Source organism: Chiloscyllium plagiosum, chromosome 30, assembly GCF_004010195.1.
Source record: "Chiloscyllium plagiosum isolate BGI_BamShark_2017 chromosome 30, ASM401019v2, whole genome shotgun sequence".
NCBI classification, from domain to species: Eukaryota; Metazoa; Chordata; class Chondrichthyes; order Orectolobiformes; family Hemiscylliidae; genus Chiloscyllium; species Chiloscyllium plagiosum.
In genome coordinates, this window is record NC_057739.1 from 46062174 (window position 1) to 46080506 (window position 18333).

An 18333-nucleotide genomic window follows, 5' to 3' on the forward strand; every position below is an offset into this window, starting at 1 on the left:
CAGCTCCCTCAGCTGGGGGAGGATTGTCAGCACTATGGACAGCAGCAAGGTAGCTGCTCCTCCAAAGAACACGATTTAGAGATGCAGGTGTTGGACTGGGGTGTTCAAAGTTAAAAATCACACAACACCCGATGAAGGAGCGGTGCTCCGAAAGCTAGTGCTTCCAATTAAACCTGTTGGACTATAACCTGGTGTGTGATTTTTAACTCCAAAGAACACAGGAGAGAACATCACAACACAGGACCCTCTCGGCAAGAAGGCAAGGAATAGGAAACAAAAGCACAGGACAATTTATGGTGTTTTTTTTCAAACTAAACCCACAGTGCGGCATTCCCTCAGTGCTGACCCCCCCCAACAGCACAGCACTCCCTCAGCAGTGACCCTCCGACAGTGCGGCACTCCCTCAGTGCTGACCCTCTGACAGTGCAGCATCCCCTCAGTGCTGACCCCCCAACAGCACAGCACTCCCTTAGCACTGACCCTCTGACAGTGCAGCACTCCCTCAGCGCTGACTCTTCAGCAGTGTGACACTCCCTCAGCACTGACCCTCCGACAGTGCGGCATTCCCTCAGCACTGACCGTCCTACAATATGATACTAACTCAGCACTGACCGTCCAACAGTGTACTACTCACTTGGTACTGACCTCCAACAGTGCGGCACTCCCTCAGCACTGACCCTCCGACAGTGCGGCACTCCCTCAGCACTGACCCTCATACAGTGTGGTACTAACTCAGCACTGACCGTCCAACAGTGTACTACTCACTTGGTACTGACCTCCAACAGTGCGGCAGTCCCTCAGCACTGACCTTCCGACAATACAGGACTCCTTTTTCCTGTGAATGTTTTGAGATATTTACTTGTTTGAGGTACTACATCAATTCACAATCTTTCTCTGCATATTTGCGTTGTCAGAGAGATGGTACCGACGTCAATGCTGCAGATTGTTACACCATTTGGATCACATATCCTTCCTAGGACACTAGTCATTTGAGGACCTGATGGAGGAGACACCTCCCAGCCACTTGAATTAGCAGCTAGCTTATCACAGTTGGTTTACTGATCATGACTGAATGTTGATAGAATTAACGCCAAGAAAGACCTTAGCATTTATTGAATCCCACTGAATTCAGCAAATGCAGCAACAGTCTAGATCTCTTATATGTCACTAAAAATGGCCCAAGTCTCGCTGCAGAACAGGAATGTGGTGACAGCCCTTGCTCAGTTGGACAGTTGTTGACCTGTGTGGGTCTTTGTTGTCAAACACTGGCTTGTAGCTTATTGAATATTGAGCACATAACTGATCTGCTGTTGGATCTCGTTGCCAGCAGTGACCTCCTTGAGGAATGGCTGTCAAAATTTTGGAAATACTCAATACATTGTCCTTTAATCTGTATGAGAAGTGGAATATTTGGATGTAGGTTTGCTCGCTGAGCTGAAAGGTTCATTTCCAGATGTTTCATCACCAAATAGTGGAATATTTGATTAACCAGGTTTGGGCTGCTATGGATTTTGCTTTGGCAATATTCAAGGGAAGGACAAATCTCTTGTGTAAAGAATGAAGAGATAGAGAGCAGCATGAAACTCTAGTACAGAGTACCAACACTGACATCATCCATGTTCTGTAGGTCATGTGTGTCTTCAGTGATCAGCTGAGTTTTAGTGGAGAGGCAATTGAATTTAAGAGTTTCCCATCAAGGTGATATTTCATACACAGTAGAAGGCAAATAATGTTTGTGGTGAATGATTGCTGTCAGGTGGGTAGGGAGGGTTTAGTGAGATATGGGCCAAATGCTGGCAAATGGGACTACATTAATTTAGGATATTTAGTCAGCTTGGACGAGTTGGACTGAAAGGTCTGTTTCCATGCTGTACATCTCTCTGACTGTCTGACTAGGTCGACTGTAATGGTATGAGGCCCTCATTCTCATACCTGTCCAGATTCTGAAGGAATGCCTTTCAGATTTTGCACTCATGATAGTTTGCACGCATACAATCATGTCATCAGGAAGCAGTTGCAGTGAATAAGAGAAGATAAAGGTCTAATGTGCAGTGATAGTGCATGGATTTAGTCAGTCTTCCTGCACCTTTTTGATTTTGCAGATCCTGTCACCAAGGACAGGGTGGCCCGTCACCTTATGAAGGGGGTGGACAATCACTTTAAGTGGCCTGCCGCTTTAAGGACGGGGCTGACCTGTCACTTTAAGGATGGAAGGCCCTATCACTTTAAGGATGAGCAGCCCATTGACTTCAAAGGGTGGAGTGTGTCGCCTCCAAGTGGCTGCAGACGGTGGTTCAGCGAATCTCGGACCATCTGATCCGGATTCGACCCGCAAGCTCAAGGAACAAACCACACGCTGAATAAACACTGAGATATATTAATCAGCAAACAATCTAACAGGAATGCAAACATGCAGTTTTATCTGTTAGCAAACTATCTAAAAAAAATCCCTCCCGACATTTGCACAATGGAACCAGTAACAATCCTGGGGTTCAACCGTGATGTTCGCCAGTAACTTGATCAGGAATGTAGAAAGACAAGTTTAAACATTAACCATTACTAACACCACTAGCTATCGTTAACCACCACTAACCATCAATAACCATTACAAACCCCATCATTAACACTACTAACCATCATTAATCACCAGTAACCATCATAAGTCATCATTAACATACTAACCATCACCATCTATTATTAAAATTATCAAACGCCACCACTCATCATTACCTAGTACTAACCATCATCAAACCCACCACTAACGGGGGAGGTGATGACCTAATGGTATTATCATTAGACTGGTAATCCAGGGACCCAGGACGTGTTCTGGGGACCTGGGTTCAAAGGCCGCCAGGCAGATGGTGGAATTTGAATTTGAATTCAACAAAAATCTGGATGCAAGAGTCTAATGATGGTCATGAATCGATTGTTGTAAAAACCCCATCTGGTTCACTAAAGGAAATTGTCATTCTTACCTGATCTGGCCTACATGTGACCCCCAGACCCACAACAATGCAGGTTGACTCTTCACTCTTAATTAGGGATAGGCAATAAATGCTGGCCCAGCCAGCAATGTCCTCATCCCATGAAAGAATAAAAAAAACTCATCATTAACATACGAACCACCACTATAATTAAAACCATCAACTATCATTAACCACCACTAACCAAGTAGCAGCCAGTTTGGGCCAACAATTAATTAGACAGTTGGAACAGATTTTACACAATCTGCCCTCAGTTGCCCTCTGCCACTCTCTCCACTCTCCTGCCTGTTTCCTACATTTGTCTCAGTAACACAGTAATTGCAGCACAGAAAGAAGCCATTCGGCCCGATTACTCTGTGCTGGTGTTTCAACTCCATGTGAGCTTCTTCAGACCCACTCTGTATCTCAGCCCTACCCCCTCCCATGTGGTTATCCAGCTTCGCCATAACTATAGCAACAGCATTCCCCACCAACATTCCCAGTGGATTTATCAGGGAATCGGTCACACGCAGCGCCCGGCTCCGGCCTCTCCTTTGGGAATGTTGTTGCTCTCCAGGGTCCTGATCTGCTCAGTTTTTCCATCATCATCTGTATGAATCTCCAGCTCTGACCCTCTCTGTCACGTTTTTTTCTCTCTCTCCTTCCACATCTCTTTGTTCTTCTCTCTCACTTTCTTTCTATCTTTCCCTCTCTTTCGCCCCCATTTTAATTTAACTCCTGATCTTCCTGCCGCTCACTGTCTCTCCCTGATCACTGCCCACCACCCTTCACTTTTCTTTATTTCTTCTCTCTCCTCTCATTCCCTTCCTCCATCTGGGTTTAAACAGTGTTTAGTACTTTCGTTTCTGTAATTACTTCCTCTCCAAATGAGGTATGATTAAGTTTAATAATCACTTTCTCTCCAGTCTCACTGTTATCCCCTCGGAGCCCACTGTTTGGGGGCAGACACCCCCCCCCCCCACACAACCCCTCCTCTCCCCTACCTCACAGAGAGAGAGAGATGGGGATGGAGAGACAGAACAGAGAGAGAGAGAACACAGAGAGAGAGAGATGGGGATGGAGAGACAGAACAGAGAGAGAGAGAACACAGAGAGAGAGAGATGGGGATGGAGAGACAGAACAGAGAGAGAGAGAACACAGAGAGAGAGAGATGGGGATGGAGAGACAGAACAGAGAGAGAGAGAACACAGAGAGAGAGAGATGGGGATGGAGAGACAGAACAGAGAGAGAGAGAACACAGAGAGAGAGAGATGGGGATGGAGAGACAGAACAGAGAGAGAGAGAACACAGAGAGAGAGAGATGGGGATGGAGAGACAGAACAGAGAGAGAGAGAACACAGAGAGAGAGAGATGGGGATGGAGAGACAGAACAGAGAGAGAGAGAACACAGAGAGAGAGAGATGGGGATGGAGAGACAGAACAGAGAGAGAGAGAACAGAGAGAGAGAGAGATGGGGATGGAGAGACAGAACAGAGAGAGAGAGAACACAGAGAGAGAGAGATGGGGATGGAGAGACAGAACAGAGAGAGAGAGAACACAGAGAGAGAGAGATGGGGATGGAGAGACAGAACAGAGAGAGAGAGAACACAGAGAGAGAGAGATGGGGATGGAGAGACAGAACAGAGAGAGAGAGAACACAGAGAGAGAGAGATGGGGATGGAGAGACAGAACAGAGAGAGAGAGAACACAGAGAGAGAGAGATGGGGATGGAGAGACAGAACAGAGAGAGAGAGAACACAGAGAGAGAGAGATGGGGATGGAGAGACAGAACAGAGAGAGAGAGAACACAGAGAGAGAGAGATGGGGATGGAGAGACAGAACAGAGAGAGAGAGAACACAGAGAGAGAGAGATGGGGATGGAGAGACAGAACAGAGAGAGAGAGAACACAGAGAGAGAGAGATGGGGATGGAGAGACAGAACAGAGAGAGAGAGAACACAGAGAGAGAGAGATGGGGATGGAGAGACAGAACAGAGAGAGAGAGAACACAGAGAGAGAGAGATGGGGATGGAGAGACAGAACAGAGAGAGAGAGAACACAGAGAGAGAGAGATGGGGATGGAGAGACAGAACAGAGAGAGAGAGAACAGAGAGAGAGAGAGATGGGGATGGAGAGACAGAACAGAGAGAGAGAGAACACAGAGAGAGAGAGATGGGGATGGAGAGACAGAACAGAGAGAGAGAGAACACAGAGAGAGAGAGATGGGGATGGAGAGACAGAACAGAGAGAGAGAGAACACAGAGAGAGAGAGATGGGGATGGAGAGACAGAACAGAGAGAGAGAGAACACAGAGAGAGAGAGATGGGGATGGAGAGACAGAACAGAGAGAGAGAGAACACAGAGAGAGAGAGATGGGGATGGAGAGACAGAACAGAGAGAGAGAGAACACAGAGAGAGAGAGATGGGGATGGAGAGACAGAACAGAGAGAGAGAGAACACAGAGAGAGAGAGATGGGGATGGAGAGACAGAACAGAGAGAGAGAGAACACAGAGAGAGAGAGATGGGGATGGAGAGACAGAACAGAGAGAGAGAGAACACAGAGAGAGAGAGATGGGGATGGAGAGACAGAACAGAGAGAGAGAGAACACAGAGAGAGAGAGATGGGGATGGAGAGACAGAACAGAGAGAGAGAGAACACAGAGAGAGAGAGATGGGGATGGAGAGACAGAACAGAGAGAGAGAGAACACAGAGAGAGAGAGATGGGGATGGAGAGACAGAACAGAGAGAGAGAGAACAGAGAGAGAGAGAGATGGGGATGGAGAGACAGAACAGAGAGAGAGAGAACACAGAGAGAGAGAGATGGGGATGGAGAGACAGAACAGAGAGAGAGAGAACACAGAGAGAGAGAGATGGGGATGGAGAGACAGAACAGAGAGAGAGAGAACACAGAGAGAGAGAGATGGGGATGGAGAGACAGAACAGAGAGAGAGAGAACACAGAGAGAGAGAGATGGGGATGGAGAGACAGAACAGAGAGAGAGAGAACACAGAGAGAGAGAGATGGGGATGGAGAGACAGAACAGAGAGAGAGAGAACACAGAGAGAGAGAGATGGGGATGGAGAGACAGAACAGAGAGAGAGAGAACACAGAGAGAGAGAGATGGGGATGGAGAGACAGAACAGAGAGAGAGAGAACACAGAGAGAGAGAGATGGGGATGGAGAGACAGAACAGAGAGAGAGAGAACACAGAGAGAGAGAGATGGGGATGGAGAGACAGAACAGAGAGAGAGAGAACACAGAGAGAGAGAGATGGGGATGGAGAGACAGAACAGAGAGAGAGAGAACACAGAGAGAGAGAGATGGGGATGGAGAGACAGAACAGAGAGAGAGAGAACACAGAGAGAGAGAGATGGGGATGGAGAGACAGAACAGAGAGAGAGAGAACAGAGAGAGAGAGAGATGGGGATGGAGAGACAGAACAGAGAGAGAGAGAACACAGAGAGAGAGAGATGGGGATGGAGAGACAGAACAGAGAGAGAGAGAACACAGAGAGAGAGAGATGGGGATGGAGAGACAGAACAGAGAGAGAGAGAACACAGAGAGAGAGAGATGGGGATGGAGAGACAGAACAGAGAGAGAGAGAACACAGAGAGAGAGAGATGGGGATGGAGAGACAGAACAGAGAGAGAGAGAACACAGAGAGAGAGAGATGGGGATGGAGAGACAGAACAGAGAGAGAGAGAACACAGAGAGAGAGAGATGGGGATGGAGAGACAGAACAGAGAGAGAGAGAACACAGAGAGAGAGAGATGGGGATGGAGAGACAGAACAGAGAGAGAGAGAACACAGAGAGAGAGAGATGGGGATGGAGAGACAGAACAGAGAGAGAGAGAACACAGAGAGAGAGAGATGGGGATGGAGAGACAGAACAGAGAGAGAGAGAACACAGAGAGAGAGAGATGGGGATGGAGAGACAGAACAGAGAGAGAGAGAACACAGAGAGAGAGAGATGGGGATGGAGAGACAGAACAGAGAGAGAGAGAACACAGAGAGAGAGAGATGGGGATGGAGAGACAGAACAGAGAGAGAGAGAACAGAGAGAGAGAGAGATGGGGATGGAGAGACAGAACAGAGAGAGAGAGAACACAGAGAGAGAGAGATGGGGATGGAGAGACAGAACAGAGAGAGAGAGAACACAGAGAGAGAGAGATGGGGATGGAGAGACAGAACAGAGAGAGAGAGAACACAGAGAGAGAGAGATGGGGATGGAGAGACAGAACAGAGAGAGAGAGAACACAGAGAGAGAGAGATGGGGATGGAGAGACAGAACAGAGAGAGAGAGAACACAGAGAGAGAGAGATGGGGATGGAGAGACAGAACAGAGAGAGAGAGAACACAGAGAGAGAGAGATGGGGATGGAGAGACAGAACAGAGAGAGAGAGAACACAGAGAGAGAGAGATGGGGATGGAGAGACAGAACAGAGAGAGAGAGAACACAGAGAGAGAGAGATGGGGATGGAGAGACAGAACAGAGAGAGAGAGAACACAGAGAGAGAGAGATGGGGATGGAGAGACAGAACAGAGAGAGAGAGAACACAGAGAGAGAGAGATGGGGATGGAGAGACAGAACAGAGAGAGAGAGAACACAGAGAGAGAGAGATGGGGATGGAGAGACAGAACAGAGAGAGAGAGAACACAGAGAGAGAGAGATGGGGATGGAGAGACAGAACAGAGAGAGAGAGAACAGAGAGAGAGAGAGATGGGGATGGAGAGACAGAACAGAGAGAGAGAGAACACAGAGAGAGAGAGATGGGGATGGAGAGACAGAACAGAGAGAGAGAGAACACAGAGAGAGAGAGATGGGGATGGAGAGACAGAACAGAGAGAGAGAGAACACAGAGAGAGAGAGATGGGGATGGAGAGACAGAACAGAGAGAGAGAGAACACAGAGAGAGAGAGATGGGGATGGAGAGACAGAACAGAGAGAGAGAGAACACAGAGAGAGAGAGATGGGGATGGAGAGACAGAACAGAGAGAGAGAGAACACAGAGAGAGAGAGATGGGGATGGAGAGACAGAACAGAGAGAGAGAGAACACAGAGAGAGAGAGATGGGGATGGAGAGACAGAACAGAGAGAGAGAGAACACAGAGAGAGAGAGATGGGGATGGAGAGACAGAACAGAGAGAGAGAGAACACAGAGAGAGAGAGATGGGGATGGAGAGACAGAACAGAGAGAGAGAGAACACAGAGAGAGAGAGATGGGGATGGAGAGACAGAACAGAGAGAGAGAGAACACAGAGAGAGAGAGATGGGGATGGAGAGACAGAACAGAGAGAGAGAGAACACAGAGAGAGAGAGATGGGGATGGAGAGACAGAACAGAGAGAGAGAGAACAGAGAGAGAGAGAGATGGGGATGGAGAGACAGAACAGAGAGAGAGAGAACACAGAGAGAGAGAGATGGGGATGGAGAGACAGAACAGAGAGAGAGAGAACAGAGAGAGAGAGAGATGGGGATGGAGAGACAGAACAGAGAGAGAGAGAACACAGAGAGAGAGAGATGGGGATGGAGAGACAGAACAGAGAGAGAGAGAACAGAGAGAGAGAGAGATGGGGATGGAGAGACAGAACAGAGAGAGAGAGAACACAGAGAGAGAGAGATGGGGATGGAGAGACAGAACAGAGAGAGAGAGAACAGAGAGAGAGAGAGATGGGGATGGAGAGACAGAACAGAGAGAGAGAGAACAGAGAGAGAGAGAGATGGGGATGGAGAGAGAGAGAACAGACACAGAGAGAGAGATGGGGATGGAGAGAAAGAGCAGCCACAGACAGAGAGAGAAATGGGGGGTTGCTTAGCGAGTGAAGAGGTTTCTGTCACCGTCAGGAAGAATTTTGTAAAAGCAGATAGCTGTTGGAAAGAGAGGCTTTTACTTGTCATGGTCATTGAGTTACAAATAGTTAATACTCAGTTACAGTAAGGAAGAAGAAAGGCAAATGGAAATGCTGCAGTAAATGTTTTATTGCAGCGGGTGCATACACCAGGGAAGTCTTGTTGCAGCTGCACAGGGCATTGCTCAGAGCACCCCTGGACTATTGGGCACAGTCTCTCGTCTCTTTATTCAAACATTGCAGACATATCAGAGAAGGTTCAACTTGGCCAATTTCTGAGGGGAACATTTGTCTGTTGAGGAAAGGTTTATATTCCTTGGAGTTCAGAACAATAAAGAACTGAAGAATAATCCCCATCGGACTGCTGATAGTCACAAATCTATCAGGTTCACCAATGTCCCTTTAAGGAGGGAGATCAGCCAGCCTTACCTGGTCTGACCTACATGTGACTCCACACCCACAGCAATGTGGTGGACTCCTAACTGCCCTCTGTTAGGAGGGATGGACAATAAATAAATTGCCAGCAATGGCCACGTCCTATGAATGAGGTTATTCTAACCAAAACATTGTCATCGTGAAGCGAGATGCTGAGAGCTGGGACAGGGTGACTACTCAGAGGTTGTTTCTCGTGTGGGGTAATCTAAAATGAGGCTGTACAGTTTACAGACAGAGTCTCTTTAAAGACAGAGATGAGGAATAATTTCTTCTCTCAGAGGGTCATGAATTTTTGGAACCCTTTGGCGTGAGCAAGGGAGCTGCTCCAACCAGATTGGACAGATTTTTGATTAGGGTGCCTGGTCTGGGAAGGAAAATGGAGTTGACAACAATTAGAGCAACCATTTCTCCACAATCCTCATGTAAAAACTACATGTTGATATTTTTCCATCTAAATAAATAACTTTCAACCCTGTTCTCTGCTTTCTGTTTCTTCACCAGCTTTCGACCTATTGTGTATCTACCCCCGGACTATGCGTGTTCTGACCTTATGTGCCTCTGTTTTATTCATTTAGAGGATGTGGGCATCACTGGCCAGATCAGAATTTATTTCCCATTCCTAATTGCCTAGAAGGCAGTTGTGTCAACCATATTGTTGTGAGTCTGAGTCACACATAGACCAGACCAAATAAGGATTGCAGACTACCATTCCTAAAGAACATTGAGTGAACCAGATGGATTTTTCCAACAGTTGACATGGTCCATGGTTTCATGGTCCTCATTTGACTCTCAATTCTAGATTTTTACTGAATTCAAATTCCGCCATCTGCCCTGGCAGGATCTGAACCCGAATTCCCAAAACATTACCTGGGTCTCTGGATAAATGGTCTTGTGATAATTCAACCAGGCCAATGACCTACCCATGTGGAACCTTATCAAAGGGTATTTCAAAGTCTACATATATTAAATCTACTGCATTACCCTTATCTGCCCTTTCTATTACTTCTTGAAATAAGTCACTAAAGTTAATTAAATTTGACTTTCACTGATGGCAATATGATAGAAAACCTCGCTGAATAAGAAAGTTCAAAGGGGACTAGAAAAAGAGAAGCAAAGAGAGAATACAAACAGAGACTGGCAGTTAAAAAAGAAAGGAATGCAAAAGTCTTCTCAGCGTGTACAACCAGTAAAAAGAGTGGGGCTGACTAGAGATCACAAAGGGACTTACACATGGAGGCAGGGGACAAGATTGTGGTATTAAATTAATACTTTGCATCTGTCTTTATCAAGGAAGAAGATGCTGCCCAGGTCAGGTCAAAGAGGAAGTAATTCAGTTACCAGAACAGTTTAAGATTGATAAGGAAGTGATATTGGAGAGGCTGTCTCTATTGAAAGTTTTCAAGTCCTAGGACTGGATAAGATGCATCCAAGGTTACTGAGGGAAGTAAGAATGGAAATTGTGCCAATCAATTTACCAGTTTTCCTTATACTGGGATGGTGACAAAGGATTGGAGAATTGCAAATGTTATACCCTTGATCAAGAAAGCACAGAAAAATATGTTCAACAGCTACAGGCCAGTCAGTTCCCCCTGGGCAATAAGGAAACTTTAAGAAACAATAACTCAGACCAAGTTAATAGTCTCATGGACAAATAGATTTTGTAAAGGATAATCACATTGAACTAACTCACTGGTAGTTTTTTCTGATGAAGTGACAAAGAAGGTGGTTGAAGGTAATGCTGTGGATGTGGTGTATGTGGACTTTCAGAAGGTGTTTGAAGCAGTACCTCACAATAGACACATGAACACAGTTAGGGCTCATGGAGTAAAAGGGGCAGTAGTAACATCAATACAACATTGGCTAAGTGGCAGGAAACAGAGAGTAATCGCAAATGGATACTTTTCGGTGTTTGAAGCAGTACCTCACAATAGACACGTGAACACAGTTAGGGCTCATGGAGTAAAAGGGGCAGTAGTAACATCAATACAACATTAGCTGAGTGGCAGGAAACAGAGAGTAATCGCAAATGGATACTTTTCAGATTGGAAAAAGATTTGTATTGGATTTTGTCAAGGGTCAGTCTTGGGACCCTTGCTTTCTCTGGTAGATATCAATGATCTGGATCTAGGTGTTCAAGGTGTGAAGATGCTGCTCCTTTAACAAGGTGATGCTGTTCTTGGCTTTTTTTTTCAGAGAGATTGTAAAAACAGTGATTCTGAAAGGTCCCAGTTTGAAGGGTTTTCATGCCAATTTGATTATAGCTAACAGATACTGCCTCAGGAAACAGGCTTTCAAGTTAAAAAAACAACACTTGTACAATGAAAGGGAGTGGTCAGTTCTTCCAGCTCAGCTTTGTTCTGGCTTGATTTGGGTTTAGCAGGCAGTGAGTTTTAAGCTACTGGATCCAAAGAAGCAGCTCCATGCTGATCCTCCCTTTCTCTGACATCTCTCCTGTAAGATCGTGTTTGATTTCCCCTTTTGTGCCAAAGGGTGTTTATGGGGATTGTTGCAAGCATTTGGAACAAAGTCATTAAATTGGGATAATCTGTTGGGTTTTTGGATAGGTTAAGATATTCTTTATTCTGTTTTCTTTTGTTTGTGTTTCCTTCGGTCGTCTTGCAAATAAATTCTGTTTTGTTTAAAACTGAGTGGTTTAACCAGCTGCATCACTCCTCTACACCTGCTTAAAACAACTAGCAAAGTTAAGGTCTGGGCTACTTTCTTGAAATGGTTTGAGGGGGTCTGGCCTGGTCCATAAAAAAGGTACTTTCAAAGTTGAAAAACATTGTAACGCACGAGGAGGGCAGGGCAAAACTTTAAAACTGGTGATAGGTGACAGAAGTTCAATGTGAAGAAATGGAAGCTAAAGCACTTTAGCAGAGAGGACATGGAGAGAAACTTCAGTAAGGTGTTCGACAAGGTTCCACATGGTAGACTGGTTAGCAAGGTTAGATCACATGGAATAGAAGGACAGCTAGCCATTCGGATGCAGAAACAGCTCGAAGGTAGAAGACAGAGGGTGATGGTGGAGGGTTGCTGGACTGTGACCAGTGGGGTGCCACAAGGATCAGTGCTGGATCCACTGCCCTCTGTCATTTGTTTAAAAGATTCAGATGTGAACATAGGAGGTGTGGTTAGTAAATTTGCAAATGACACCCAAATTGGAGGCATAGTGGACAGCGAATAAGGTTCCTCAGAGTACAATGAGATCTTGATCAGATGGGCCAATGAGCTGAGGAATGGTGAATGGAGTTTAATTTAGATAAATGTGAAGTGCTGCATTTTGGAAAGGCAAATAAGGCCAGGACTTATACACTGAATGATAAGGTCCTGGGGAGTGTTGCTGAACAATGAGACCTTGGAGTGCAGGTTCATAGCTCCTTGAAAGTGGAGTAACAGGTAGATCGGATAGTGAAGAAGGCGTGAAGGGAGAGGCTGAATAGGCTGGGACTGTTTTCCCTGGAGCATCGAAGGCTATGGGGTGACCTTATAGAGGTTTACAAAATCATGAGGGGCTTGGATAGGTCGTGGAGTCCAAAAGTGGAGGGCATAGGTTTAAGGTGAGAGGGAAAAGATTTAAAAGGGACCTAAGGGGTAACATTTTTACGCAGAGAGTGATATGTGTATGGATTGAGCTGCCAGAGGAGGTGGTGGAGGTTGGTACAATTACAAAAACATTGAAAAGGCATCTGGATGGGTATATGAATAGGAATGGTTTGGAGAGATATGGGTTAAATGGGATAGATTAATTTAAGATATTTGATTGGCATGGATGAGTAGGACTGAAGAGTCTCTTTCTGTTCTGTATATCTCTATGACTGTATGACAAGATAAAACAGGGGGGTACAATTCAAAAAGGGGGTGCCAGAGCAGAGGAAGCAAGGTGTATATGTGCACAGATCATTGAAGGTGGCAGGATATTGGGAGCGAGCAGTAAATAAAGCAAACAATGCCCTCAGCTTTATTAATAGTGGCATAGAGTCCAAGAGCAAGGAAGTTTTATTAAATTGTATGAATAGCTGATTCAGCATCAGTTGGAGTTTTGTGTCCACTTCTGGGCATCCCATTGAAGGAGGGTTGGAATGGCATCAAAGAGAACATAGAAAAAATTCCTGAGAATGTTCCAGGGATAAGGAATTTCAGTGATGAGGTTGTGCTGGAGAAACTGGGACTGTTTACGTTGGAGGCATGAAGACTGAGAGAAGATGGTCAAAACCATGAAAGATCCAGACAGGAGACAGAAAGCAAGCTGTTTCCATTGATTAGAAGCTTCGAGAACCAGAGCAGAATAGTTAGTCAAAGTAATTTGTTAACAGATAAATCAAAGGTCTGGATTAAGGAATGAGTAAGAGAAGCGAAGTGATATGTGGAAAGATATTATCACACAGTCAGTGGTTGGAGGCTGGAATGTACTGCTTGGCAAGCTGGGGAAGGAATGAATAACTGAGCTTTCCAAAGGGAACCGGACCATCATTCAAGAAGGAGAATTCTACAGCGATATAGAGAAAAGGCAGGGCAGTGGTACAAGATGCATTTCTCCTTCAGACAATCAGTAGAGATACAATGGGCTGGATGGCCTCCTTGTGTGCTTTAACTCTCCGTGATTCTGGTAAGGATTCTGGTAAGGATTCTGGTAAGGATTCGGCAGCAAACGAGGGAGAAGGGGACAGAGAGTTACAGTGAAATAAGGCGGCACAGTGGCTTGCACTGCCACCTCACAACACCAGGGGCCTGGGTTCGATTCCAGCCTCGGTGACTGTCTGTGTGGAGTTTGCACATTCTCCCCGTGTCTGCGTGCGTTTCTTTTGGGTGCTCTGGTTTCATCCCACAGTCCAAAGATGTGCAGCTAGGTGGATTGGCCATGGGAAATTGCCCGTAGTGTCCAGGGATGTACAGGCTGGGTGGGTTAGCCATGGGAAATGCAGGGTTATGGGAATGGAGGCTAGTTCGAGGTGGGGTATTCTTCAGAGAAAATTCATTGGGCCAAATTACTTCTTTCTGCCCTGTAGCGATTCTATGAAGAAAGATGAGAGGATGCTTGAATGGAGCATAAGTGCTGTCACCAACTTGAGGGGGGAATGGTCTTTAATCCTCTACAATTCAATGTAATATTAGCTATCCCAGTAAATAAGGAGGCAAAGTAATTATTTAATATTTTTACCATTTTGCTCTCATGGTCTATATGTTTATCAGGTGTATCCTTTTGGGATCCTATCCCAAACCTGATACCTTTGATTTCTAACTCTGCACCATGTTCATTTTATTGTGTGTTTGCTGACTGCACTCTTCCTTATTTTTCCAATCTCTTTGTATTCCTGGACATCATCCCCTAATTCGCTGTAGAGCCAGTTGGCTACATTTCTTTCATTCCCATTCCCTGCTGGGTTTGTATCCATCCTTGATGTGGGATCTGTTCTTTTTTTAAACTGGACAAATGTTTCCTGTCACACTATTGAGCAATGTTATAAATCTTTTCCACTACTGTCTTGATTTATTGTCAGTATTTTCCATCGGTCTATTCTCATTTCCTTAACAGCATCTTCTTTCCAAAGTATTCCGTTACCCTTTGATTGTCATTCTGAAGCATTGAAACACCCCTCCCTGTTGAGTGAAGAGGATTTTGTCCTTTGGCCCCTGTCTGTAGGTAATCCCTGTGTCTTCAGAAGAGCATTTCATGTCATGAACATAAACAAACCCTTGGATCCCTCAGGCGTTCTCCCTCCATCACTTGTCTTTTCTGTCCCTGATTTGTCTTTCGGTGCAGCCTTAAGTTGGAACATTGCCTCCTTGAGTTGTCCTGCCTGACTGCTCGTTTTCCTTCCAGAGGGTGACACATTTCTGCATTGCTTGCCCTGAAGTAGGAGAAAGTGAGGTCTGCAGATGCTGGAGATCAGAGCTGAAAATGTGTTGCTGGAAAAGCGCAGCAGGTCAGGCAGCATCCAGGGAACAGGAGAATCGACGTTTTTGGGCATTCCTGAAGAAGGGCTTATGCCCGAAACGTCGATTCTCCTGTTCCCTGGATGCTGCCGGACCTGCTGCGCTTTTCTTGCCCTGAAGTAGCCCTGGTGACAGTGATGGGAGGGAGAGAGAATATCCACTCATCATGGTCCATGCAGGAACCAACAAAACACATTTTAAAAATTGTGAATGTTACTCCTTTATTCAGAAAGCAGGAAGCTCCAGGTCTGTTAGCTGAATACCTTACAGGGGGGAAGACGGTAGAAACTATTATTAAAGTCATCATAGCAGGGCACTAAGGAAAGTTTAAGGTAATCAGGCAGAGTCAATCTGGTTAATGAAAGGGAAATCGTGTTTGACCAAGTTTTTGAAGGTCCTTGAAAAAGGAATGTGTGTAGTGTATAAAGGGGAACTGGTGAGAGGACTGGATTGAGCTTTCCAGAGCCATTTGATAAGATGTCTCATCAAACATTATTGTGGAAAATAAAAATGCAGAGTAACATTTTAGCATGGATAGGAGATTGGCTTGCCTAAAGGAAGTAGGGTGTAGACATGAATTGGTACTTTTCTGGCTGGCAGATGTAATGGATGGTGTGTCACAGGGGTCAGTGCTGGGACCTCAACTGTTTACAATTCCTGTAAACCGCTTGGATGAAGAGACAGAGGATCAATGTGCAGGTACAACAAATAATTTGGAAAACTCTTCGAGTGTTATTGTTTATTGCGAAGGGTTTTGAATCCATAATTAAAGAGGTTATGCTTCGGTTATACAGGTCGCTGCTGTTTGGAGGGCTGTGTACAATATTATTGAAGGAAAGATGTACGTATTTTGGAGGCATTTCACATGAGCTTTACTGGAATAATAATTCAAATAGGCAGGTTGTCTTATGAGGAAACATTTTAGATCTCTGAAGCTTGTACCTACTGGAGTTTAAATGAGGTGATCTAATTGAAACATAATCTAAGACATAACAGCAGAAGTAGGCCATTCGGCCCATCAAGTCTGCTCCGCTATTTGATTCTGGCTGATAGGTTTCTCAACCCCATTCTCCTGCCGTCTCCCTGTGGTGAAAGTACCTTATTTAATCTGCAATTTAGTTTCTAATAAGCAAATTATTTTGAGCTTACTGAGATAATTTGGTTAAAATCTTGTACTAGATAGCAGTAATAAAGAGAAACAAGATAAAGTTTTAAAGAAGTGGCCATCCTGGTGATGCAGTATAAGACAGTGTCTCCTTTATGGTCACACACAAGCAGAGGGAATTCTTCCCAGACTTTGGCAACCACTCCTCAAGGAGGTCGCCATTGACAACGAGATCAACAGTAGATCAGTTACACCAGCTCAGGCTTCGACAGACTACAACAGCGAGTGTTTGATAGCAAAGGTCAACAGGTCAACAACTGTCCAACAAAATAAGTGTTGTCACCACATTCCCGTTCTGCAGTGAGACTTGAGCCATGGATTAGTGACACACAACAAGATGAGAAAAATTCCATCAGGAATATCCTGGCTGCATTTCCTGGATTCAATGGGAGAATCTTTGAACAAATACTCAAGCCAGCTCCAGCAGCACTCACGCAAAACTCTGGTGAAATGGTGATTCCAAACTGGTTTCGTGACAGGAGTCAGAGGCTGGTGGTCCAGGCTGTTTGATGGGAGCTCAATGTGCAATGGTGTACCTCAAGGATCAGTGCGGGCTGCCACATTGTTTGTGATGTTCAGAAATGATGTCAATGAAAATGTTGAGGGATGATAAGTAAGTTTGTGAATGACACAAAGATTGGTTGAGTGGTTGACAGTGAAGAGGAAGATGATAGGTTACAGGAGAATACAGATGGATTGGTCAGAGCTCCCTTCATTTCAGTCCCACTCCCTTCATTTCAATCCCACTCCATTCATTACAATCCCACTCCCTTCATTTCAGTTCCACTCTCTTCATTACAATCCCACATCCTTCATTACAATCCCACTCCCTTCATTACAATCTCAGTCCCTTCATTAATGTGTCTACTTCAACGCCAGAAGTATCCGAAATAAGGTACCTGGGACTTTGATGTTGTGGTCATTTCGGAGACATGGACAGAGCAGGGTGAGGAATGGATGTTGCAGGTTCCAGGGTTGAGATCTTTCTTTAAGAATAGGCAAGGCAGTAAAAGAGGGGGAGGTGTGGCCTTGTTAGTGAAGGATAGTATAACGGTGGCTGAAAGAGCCTTTGAAGAGGACTCGTCTACTGAGGTAGTGTGGGCTGAGGTTAGAAACAGGAGAGGAGAGGTCACACTGCTTGGAGTTTTTTATAGGTCTCCGCAGAGTTCCAGGGAGGTGGAAGAGAGGATTAGCAAAATTATTCTGGGTAGGAGTGAAAGGAACAGGGTGGTCATTATGGGGGACTTTAACTTCCCCAACATTGACTGGAAATGCTATAACTCTAATACGTTGGATGGATCAGTTTTTGTCTAATGTGTACAGGACGGTTTCCTGACACAGTATGTCGGAGGCCACACTAGTGTTTGGTAATGAACCAGGCCAGGTGTATGATTTAGTTGTAGGTGAGCACTTTGGAAAGAGTGACCATAATTCAGTTACATTTAGTTGAGCGATGGAAAGGAATAGGTACGTGCCGCAGAGCAAGAGTTATCGATGGGGCAAGGACAATTATAATGTGATTAGGCAAGAATTAGGATGCATAGAATGGGGTACCAAAATGCAGGGGATGCAGACAATGGAAATGTGTTGCTGGTTTAAGGAACAGATTGCGTGTCCTTGATAGGAATGTCCCTGTCAGGCAGGGAGAAAGTGACAAGGTAAGGGAACCATGGTTTACAACAGAAATTGCATCTCTTGTTAAGAAGAAGGAGGAGGCTTATATGTTGATGAGGCAACATGGTTCAGATGAGGCAATGGAGAGTTACAGATCAGCTCGGAAGAATTTAAAGAGAGAGTTAAGAAGAGCAAAGAGAGGACACGAACAGTCTTTAGCAAATAGAATAAAGGAGAACCCTAAAGCTTTCTGTAGGTATGTGAGGAATAAAAGGATGACTAGGGTGGGAAGGGCTTATGCCCGAAATGTCGATTTTCCTGCTCATCGGATGCTGTCTGACCTGCTGCGCTTTTCCAGCACCACACTTT

General features: G+C 45.3%; 1 protein-coding gene across 1 annotated transcript in view; it reads right to left on the minus strand.

Annotated features, from left to right (window-relative positions):
* The window catches only part of col5a1 (procollagen, type V, alpha 1), a 64764-nt gene that overhangs the window by 943 nt on the left and 45488 nt on the right, over positions 1 to 18333 (minus strand). The gene's annotated exons all lie outside the window — the stretch shown is intronic.